This window comes from Chionomys nivalis, chromosome 4 (assembly GCF_950005125.1).
Source record: "Chionomys nivalis chromosome 4, mChiNiv1.1, whole genome shotgun sequence".
Classification (NCBI taxonomy): domain Eukaryota; kingdom Metazoa; phylum Chordata; class Mammalia; order Rodentia; family Cricetidae; genus Chionomys; species Chionomys nivalis.
The window spans coordinates 39,347,109-39,356,578 of NC_080089.1; the positions used below are offsets into that span (position 1 = coordinate 39,347,109).

At 43.5% G+C, this 9,470-nt stretch overlaps 1 pseudogene; it reads left to right on the top strand.

Annotated features, from left to right (window-relative positions):
* Positions 1-3,251: 3,251 nt before the first annotated feature.
* Positions 3,252-3,831, top strand: LOC130873481 (40S ribosomal protein S4, X isoform-like; annotated as a pseudogene).
* Positions 3,832-9,470: the final 5,639 nt, after the last annotated feature.

A 9,470-nucleotide genomic window follows, 5' to 3' on the forward strand; every position in this document is an offset into this window, starting at 1 on the left:
TCATCAGAAAGCTTTCTGTGTGTTTTGATTTCTGGTCTTTGCTTGTGGTGTGCTTATTATCTCTTTTTTTATTTAATGATTTTGTTTATGGAGAACCTCATACTCTCTGTGTCCACATCACTCCTCCCCTGCCTCTATTCCGCTCCAACTCCTCCCACATCCCCTTCCTAAATTCATGAGCTCTACTTTAGTTATTACTGTTTCATGTGTATACATAGGTATACACATATGGATACATGCACATGCATGCAAACCGAATCCACCTAGGTTTGTTCACATGTTCATGTGTCCAGGGCTGACCACTTGGAATCGGACACCCTCTGTGAAATGGGTTCTCCCTCTCTGCAGGCACTGACCTCCTGTAGTCTTTCATCTAGGGGTGGGACCATGCAGAATTTCCCCTGTCTACATTGGTATTCAGCTGATATTCTCATTATCCTGTTTTTGTTCATGTGGTCATATGGTTGAGAGTTCATAGGTACGGTTTCCCTGTCATCTATAGCAGACACTATCTCTTAGCAAGCATCCTTGTCTACTGGCTCTTGTAATTCCACCCCCCCCCTTCTGAGAATTTCCATGGGCCTATTATCTTCGGATGCTGGGCAGTAATGATGAGCCACAACTCCAAGCCACACAATTACAAGGGTAAGCAATCGATGCTCTACCAGGTTCAATGATACTCAGCTAGATGTTGTATAGCAAATGCATTTCACACTGTTGCAACTTCTTTTGAGCAATGTTAAAATACCCAAGGTTCACACCACCTCTGTTTTCTCTGCAGTTTGTGTTCTTTGTGATTTACACACTCAGGAAGCCAAGCATAAGAGCTCCGTGTATTCTCCTATATTTCAAACCAGGCTGAGTACCGGTCTGTGCTGCTTTTTAGAATTTTCCTTCTTCCTCTGTATTTCCCATAAATTCAGAGCTGCTGCTTGAGGCTAGATCACATTCAAGTTTGGTGTGTGGTAGGAAGAGGTCATGGGCTGCATAAATACCCCCAACTGCATCACAGGAAGAGGCATAGGGGACAGGATGTTCCAAAGGTTTCATCTGCAGATGGCTTGTGCGCCTAGAGAAGCACAACGTTACATCCATCTCCCATCCAACTGCTCCACCTGAGAACGTCAGGCTTCAGACTCCTCAAGTAGCTGTTGTAAAGTGGTTGCAGCATGGATGAGCTACAATCCAAACAAGGAAACCAGATGAATATTCTTTCCTTCCCTTCAGTTTTCTCCATCAGGTTTCATGATGATAAACAATTTCCTTAGCATCACCCATGGGTGTCCATTTAGTTGTATTTACTTGGTGTTTTGTTTCTGATTTGTGTGTGTGTGTATGTGTGTGTGTGTGTGTGTGTGTGTGTGAGAGAGAGAGAGAGAGAGAGAGAGAGAGAGAGAGAGAGACTAGGAATTCTTGCACTGTATTTTTATCTGATAGGTCAAGAAGCTGTTGTTGAGCCGGGTGGTGATGGCGCACACCTTTAATCCCAGCACTTAGGAGGCAGAGGCAGGTGGATCTCTGATTTTGAGGTCAGCCTGGTCTTCAAAGTGAGTTCCAGGACAGACGGTACTGTTAAACGAAGAAAACGTGCCTCAAAAAAACAAACAAACAAACAAAGAGGCTATTGTCACTATTATTGATATATTATTATGACAGGTTGGGCTCACATTGTCCCATTCTGGCTGCCACTCAAGTGACCCCTGAATGTTCTTGATAAATTTTTTAGTACAACAGAAGGTTTTAAATTCCCTTTTACATTTCCTGTCCAAGCCTTGAACTAGCATTTCTCCAGAGAAGCCTGCCTCTTTTCAGTTGAAAACTCTATATGCAGTAAATAGTAGGTAGAGGAATGCTCACTAATTTTGGAGCTGTTTGTGGCTCTTAGGGCCTCACCGTGAATAGAAAAACAACTGTGTTCATCTACTTGTATGTGTACATGCAAGTGGGAGTATGTGCATACATGTGTGAAAGCACATATGGAGGCCTAAGGTTACTCTTGTCTGGTTCCTCAGGAATATCCACCTTGACAAGGTCATTTTGGCCTCAAGTTGCCAGCAAGGCCAGCTGTTCAGAGGTTGCCTCCCCAGCCCTGGGATTACAATCCCATACCATCAGCCTCAGCTTCTTCACACACGTGCAGTTTAGCAACTAAACACAGGTCCTCAAGCTTGTAGGGACAGTCAGCCCTTAGCCAGCTTCCTTACCCCTCAAGGTAAGGCCTCAAACTTTTAATCCTCCTGCCTCAGTCTCCTGGGTGCTGGGATTATTTACAGTTGCACACACAAGTTGCACACCACCACGCTCAAGGAGCATATTTATTTTAAAAGAAAGTATGAAGTTAATTTCTATTAATTTTAAAATCATATTTAAAATTATAGAGTTTTCTACTTGACTCATTCAGTTTTATATTTTTATCTCTCCTCTTCTGCTTAAAGATTCAAGCCCTTAATATAGTAACAAAATTATTCATTTGAGAGTACATATACACATATAATTAGTTGAGAATAAAACTTACATATGTAGCTAATAATATGTAATAGTATTAAGATAGTGTGAGCATCTCCGTTAGAATCACCATTGCTGTGCTGAAACACCATGACCAAACACACCTTGGGGAGGAAGGGTTTATTTCACTCACAGTTCCATATAACAGTTCATCGTCAAAAGCAGTGAGGGCAGGAGCTGAAGCAGGGCAGGAGCCTGGAGGAAGGACTGATGCAGAGCCCATGGAGGGTACTGCTTACCAGCTTCCTCAGCCTGCTTTCTCATAGAGCCCAGGATCACCAGCCTGGGGGTGAAATCACTGGCAATGAGCTGGGCCCTCCCCCATCAATCACTAATTAAGAAAATACCTTACAGGTTTGCTTATACCCTGATTTTATGGCGCCTTTTTCTTAGCTGAGGATCCCTCTTCTCTGATGACTCTACCTTGTGTCAATCTGACATAAAACTAGCTAGTATGATAAGTATATAGGATTTACTACATAAAGAAATAGTTTTATTTGCTAGTTTTGGGATAATACTATTAATATTTTAATTATTGAAAATAATTTAAGATTTCGTTATAGTTTTGTTCTATTTTGTTTTGTTTTTCAAGACAAGGTTTCTATGCGTAGCCCTGGCTCTTCCGGAACTCTCTCTGTAGACCAAGCCAGTCTTGAACTAGGAGATTCACCTGCCTCTGCCTCCTGAGTGCTGGGATTAAAGGCATGCTCTGTGCTCATAAAGAATACAACTAGACTTTCCCAGCGCACCCATGGCTCATGGTCCCAAGAAACATCTGAAGCGTGTAGCAGCTCCAAAGCATTGGATGCTGGATAAACTAACGCCTCGACCGTCCACTGGCCCTCACAAGCTGAGGGAATGTCTGCCTCTGATCATTTTCCTGAGGAACAGGCTTAAGTATGCCCTGACTGGCGATGAAGTGAAAAAGATCTGCATGCAGCGCTTCATTAAGATTGATGGCAAAGTCAGGACCGATACAACCTACCCTGTTGGGCTTATGGATGTCATCAGCATTGACAAGACTGGAGAGAACTTCCATCTGATCTATGACACCAAGGGTCGCTTTGTCGTTCATCGTATTACACCTGAGGAGGCCAAGTACAATTGTGCAAAGTGAGAAAGGTCTTTGTGGGCACAAAAGGAATGCCACATCTGGTGACCCACGATGCTCGCACTATTCGCTACCCTGATCCCCTCATCAAGGTGAATGACACCATTCAGATTGATTTGGATACGGGCAAAATAACCGACTTCATCAAGTTTGACACTGGTAACCTGTGTATGGTGACTGGGGGTGCTAACTTGGGAAGAATTGAGAGTTTCTAATAGATGCACACTGATAGAGAGTTACTTTACTTAGCAGGAAAGTCCAACAGGATGAATGAGCTCAGGAGAGCGCAGAATAACACTGCTCCTACGATCACCAGTCACGAATGTACATGAGAGTCTAGCTCTCAGGTCAACTGTTCTTACTACAAGAATAATCAGGAAAAATAAATCACATCCATTTAAACCATCAATCTGATGTATGCATAGGTTCACTTATTTGGGGACTTCTGGGACTAGAGAGATGGTTCAGAGGTTAAGAGCACAGGGCATGTACTGCTAGTGCAGAGGACTTGTGTTTGGTTTCGGGCACCCACATCAGGTAACTCACAACAGCCTGTGATGCCAACCCATCGGGGATGCACTGCCTAAGCCTCCTGCAAAGATGTGTGCTCCCGCTCACATGCCTACACTCTCCTCTCCCCCATATACACATAACTAAAACTGAGTAATAAAAAACCTACAAAAGGACCCAACCACTGAGACAGTGGGGCCGATCTATTGGGAGCTCACCAAGGTCAGCTGGACTGCTACTGAAAAAAAACATGGGATAAAACCGGACTCTCGGAATGTGGCGGACAATGAGAGCTGACGAGAGGCCAAGGAGAATGGCACAGGAACTTTCAACTGGCGATAGATCGAGAGAGAGACAGAGACCCAAATTGGAGCAACGGTCTGAGCTCTTAAGGTCCAAATGAGGAGCAAAAGGAGGGAGAACATGAGCAAGGAAATCAGGACCACGAGGCGTGCACCCACCCACTGTGACAGTGGAACTGATCTATTGGGAGCTCTTCAAGGCCAGCTGGACTGGGACTGAATAAGCATGGGTTGAAACTGGACTCTCTGAACATGGCGGACAATGAAGGCTGATGAGAAGCCAAGGACAATGGCACTAGGTTTCGATCCTAATACATGAACTGGCTTTGTGGGAGCTTAGCCTGTTTTGATGCTCACCTTCCTGGGCCTGGATGGAAGTGGGAGGACCTTGGTCTTCCTGTAGGGCAGGGAATTTGGACTGCTCTTCAGTATCGAGAGGGAGGGGGAATGGACTGGGGGGAGGAGAAGAGGAGTGGGGATGGGGGAGGGGAGTGGGGGGAGGGGGCAATGTGTGGGAGGAGGGGAGGGAAATGGGAAACGGGGAGCAGTTGGAAATTTTAATTAAAAAAGAATAAAAATAAATAAATAAATAAATAAATTTAAAAAAAACCTACAAAAGGTCAATTTTATTTTGCTTTTGATGTTTAAGGGTTGAATTTTACTTTTATTTTTACTCATTGTATAATTACATTAAACAGCAAAATATGAAACTGGGTTCTACAGAGCTTTAAGATATGTCCACAAACTCTTTAATGTACCTTTAAAAGGTGGAGCCAAATTTGCCTCACTTTAGGTGTGAGTGAGGTGCAGTGCCTACCTTCTAACAAATAAAATAAGATGGAGTAACAAGCGGAGCCCTCTGAGACAAGGCCTGCAAGGCCCTGCAATTCTCTCAGCCCCTAGTCTGCTTGCTTTAGGAAAAGGCAACTGCTGAACAACGGTGATGCTCAAGTCACCTATGTAGAGAAAGAACATGTGGTAAGAAAACGTAGTCTCCTGCCAGAAACCATAGTGGGGGTGCTGGAGAGATGTCTCAGTGACATAAAGCTCTTTTTTCTTAATCTTGTGGAGGACCTGGGTTCAATTCCCAGCACCCCCATAGTAGTTCGCAGTCATCTATAAGTCTGGTTCCAGGGAATCTGATGTCCTCTTCTGACCTCTCTGGGCACCAGGCACACATGTGCTGCCCTTACATACATGCAGGCAGACCACTCATGCGTATCAAAGAAGTAAGTTTAAAACATGTGACACGAATCTTCTAGCCCCCAACGAAATTTTCATACGACCAGAATTCTAGTCAACAACTTGACCACCCGGCTGAGCTGCTCTATTTACTGGCCCTCAGAACTTCTAAATAATACAGTTATCGTTCTAGGCATCTATGTTTTTTGGAGTAACACATTAAGTGGCCCACAGGTAACTAATATATCCACATTCAGGTAAGTTTAGCTTCCATTCTTGCCTCCTCTATCCCCTTAAAGTTACCCAACTTTCGTTAGGTTTTCCTACTGGTACTTTTAACCTTAAACATAAACGAATATGAGCCTGGAGCTCAGTTGGTAATACCCTTGAATACACAAAGCCCTGGGTTCAATCACCAGCACCATCTACATGAGCTATGGTAGTTGGTGCCTGTAATCCTAGCATTGTGGAAGTGAAAGCAAGAGGATGGGGAGTTCAAGGGCAGCCTCCGCTACATAAAGAATTGGAGATCAGCCTGGGCTACAAGAGACACTGTCTTTAAAAACAAATAATGATGTACAACTATGCAAATATTTCTCTCATCTACTTAGCCCTTTATAAATGCTTTCTTCTGAACCTTGACATTTTCGATTAAAATAATCATTGGAGATGATTCCAAAGCAATGAGTACAGTTCTCATTTTTTTTAAAAAAAAAGTTGCCTGATAATTAGTTCTACAGATGAACCATAGATTAGTCAGCAAGCACACCATTGACATGCTGTTGCCTGTCTTTAAGCGTTTTGGATGGTACCTCAATGCATGCATCTTGGCAGACTTCAACTGGTGTTTTCCCATGATAGGCAATCAAGTCCTCTTTTGGAGGATGCTCCTTTTGGAGTTTTCTTCTCCTACATTGCTTGGGTTGCCACTCAGTTCTCTGCTTTTCCCTATCCTGGTACAGACCACTCCATCAGTTTAGAACCTCCATTGTTCTGGAGCATTCTGAGATTCCCCTGTGCATCGGTTTCATGCTGAGGAGACTGCCATGGTCGCCCATGTAAAGCAGCTAAAGCCCTGGCCTGCTGCTGCCAGGATGTTGGGTTTAATGCTGAGCCTGTGGGATTAAAGATATAACCTAGAAAGGAAATAAATGAGGAGCAGTAGGGATTATAATAGACCCAAAATGAAAAACGGTTCTCAGGAGGAAGCAAACATGAAACAAAGCTTCCCGCGTGTGGTGAGGATGCTCACCCACCCTACGGAGGGAAGAGAAAGGTGACCCTCCCATCTCTTGCGTGATGACAAAGAAGATGATTGTGAAGTCAATCAAGATCTAAGACATAAAAGCAAGAGTCCTCAGATCAGAACAAGAACCCCCTATTCGAGGTAAGCAGCCCAACAGGCATCAAACTCCTTGCCGCACACAGAGGTCAAAAGTGAAGCCTCACAGAGACTGGCTGCATTAATGGAGGGCTGAAGCGAGATTGTCTTACCTAATACTGATGCCAGAGAATACGGACAAGCATGGACTATGAGAGCCTGGGCACGCTCATGATTTCTGACCAGGTGCCGTGTGTCGATTTTCATCACAATTACATTCTTTTCCTTGTCTTTCGCCTCCTCTTTCTGTGACCTAAATATCCATGCACACAAACCATTCTACAATAGACAAGAGCGGCTGGAGAATTGCCTCAGCCATGATGTCTTCTTCTGACCTGGACAGGCACACACGAGGGGCACATACGTACACACAGACAAATTACTCACACATGTAAAATAATAAATCTAAAAACATTTTTAAAAGTTTCACGTGAATCTACTCTTTTTTTAATTTTTATTTATTTATTTATTTATTTATTATATATACAATATTCTGTCTGCATGTATTTTTGTGGGACAGAAGAGGGCACCAGATCTCATTACAGATGGTTATGAACCACCAAGTGGTTGCTGGGAATTGAACTCAGGACCTCTGGAAGAGCAGCCAGTGCTCTTATCCTCTGAGCCATCTCGCCAGCACCGTGAATCTACTCTTAAAAGACTTATTTTTAATGATGTATGTAGATTCCATGAACACTAGAGACTTCTCTCTGGAGCTGGAGTAATGGCACTCTGTGAGCTGATTGAAATGGCGCTGGGGGGCTGGAGAGATGGCTCAGAGGTTAAGAGCACTGGCTGCTCTTCAAGAGGTCCTGACTTCAATTCCCAGCAACCACATGGTGGCTCACAATCATGTGTACTGAATCTGGCGCCCTTCTCTGGCGTGCAGGCATACATAGAGGCAGAATGTTGTATACATAATAAATAAATAAATCTTCTTAAAAAAAAAAGAAATGGGCGCTGGGAACTGAACAATGGTCCTTTGCAAGAGCAATACATATTCTAAACCACTGAGCCATCTCTCTAATTCCTGAGTCTACTTTTTATTACTGACAAAATACTCTTATGCAAAGTGCACGTCATCCAGCGTGTGAGGCACGTCTATCATAGCCATGACTTGTGCATAAAAAAACAAAAAACAGATTACTTCATCAGGGAAACTAAGCACAATCATAAAACAATCACCCCCAGGGCTTCCTGAAGACGTTCACTTCACTATGGTTCTGTATGAAACCCAGAGACCAGGAGAGCAATGTGAAGGCTGAAGGGTTTGACTGTGGTAAGTGGAGGAAAGCCAGGCACGTCTTTGGCAGGCAACATGGTGTAAGTTAAATTAAGAAAGGATGATGCTCCATGCTCACATTAGCTGTGGTGTAAAGTGGGCTTGGGGGAGCTTCTCCCATCTGAACTGAGGCGTTTTCAGCTGGAGGGGAAGAGGGCGAACCGTGGAGGAAGATGAATCGGCAGCAGTAGATGGGAGAGAGGAAGGGCTGGAGGCAGACAAGCTGATTCAGTGTCTGTAAATAGAATCGTATTTTCACACTTAAGATTGGGAGCCCGATGACAACTGATCATTTCAGAAAAGTTGCATCTTCATTTCCAATTAAATTTTAATACTAGTTCAGCCTCAAGTGTCCATCGTCGCTCAGCTTGAGCAGCTCCATATAAACACTGACATATAGTAGGGCCTTCTGTTCTTGTTAATGCTTTAGAAAAGTGAGACCATGTTTGCAAGAGAGCTAGTGGCTGGTTAATTGGTCTCTGGGAAATTCTAGCCTTACACTCTGGGATTGCGGAAACCAGGGCATGCCTGATATTTTCACGTCCGTAAAATATATTCATACCCATGAAACCAAAAAAAAAAAAAAAAAAAAAATGGGAGCTGCAGTGAACCTCTGGAATCAGAGTTCAAAGGATACCACCAAAGTGAGTTCTGTGTCATGGGTCTCTTTATTTATCTTCTTTTTGCTGTTGCTTTGTTTGCTTCAGGCATGTGAGCAGGATAGAACAAATGGATATGGGGGAAAGCCTGGCAGGAGAAAGCACTGCACAGTTCTCATTAATATTTACATTCACAGAGAAGAAATGAACCTCACAGTAGTGGTTAGACCTAGAGCTTAAACTTCTGTTAAACCATGAGACTGAGACTAGGAATGCATGCGGCTCTGATGAAGGATTAAGATTAAATTTAGCAAATGTGTCTGGTTATGCAGACACATTTCATTGGGATGCTCTGGCTTAGTTACTTTTCCTACTGCTGTAATAAGACATCATGACTGAGGAACTTACAGAAGAAAAAGTTCAATGGGGGATGGGATTTGCAGTGTGTTAGAGTCTATGACCATCATGCCAAGAAGCATAGTAATAGGTGCATATGACTCTGAAGAGGTATCTAAGAGTTAATCCACAAGCAAAATGCAGAGAGAGCTGACTCCTCTCTGCTTAGGAAGACTGCTCCCAATGGTATGCCTCCTCCAAC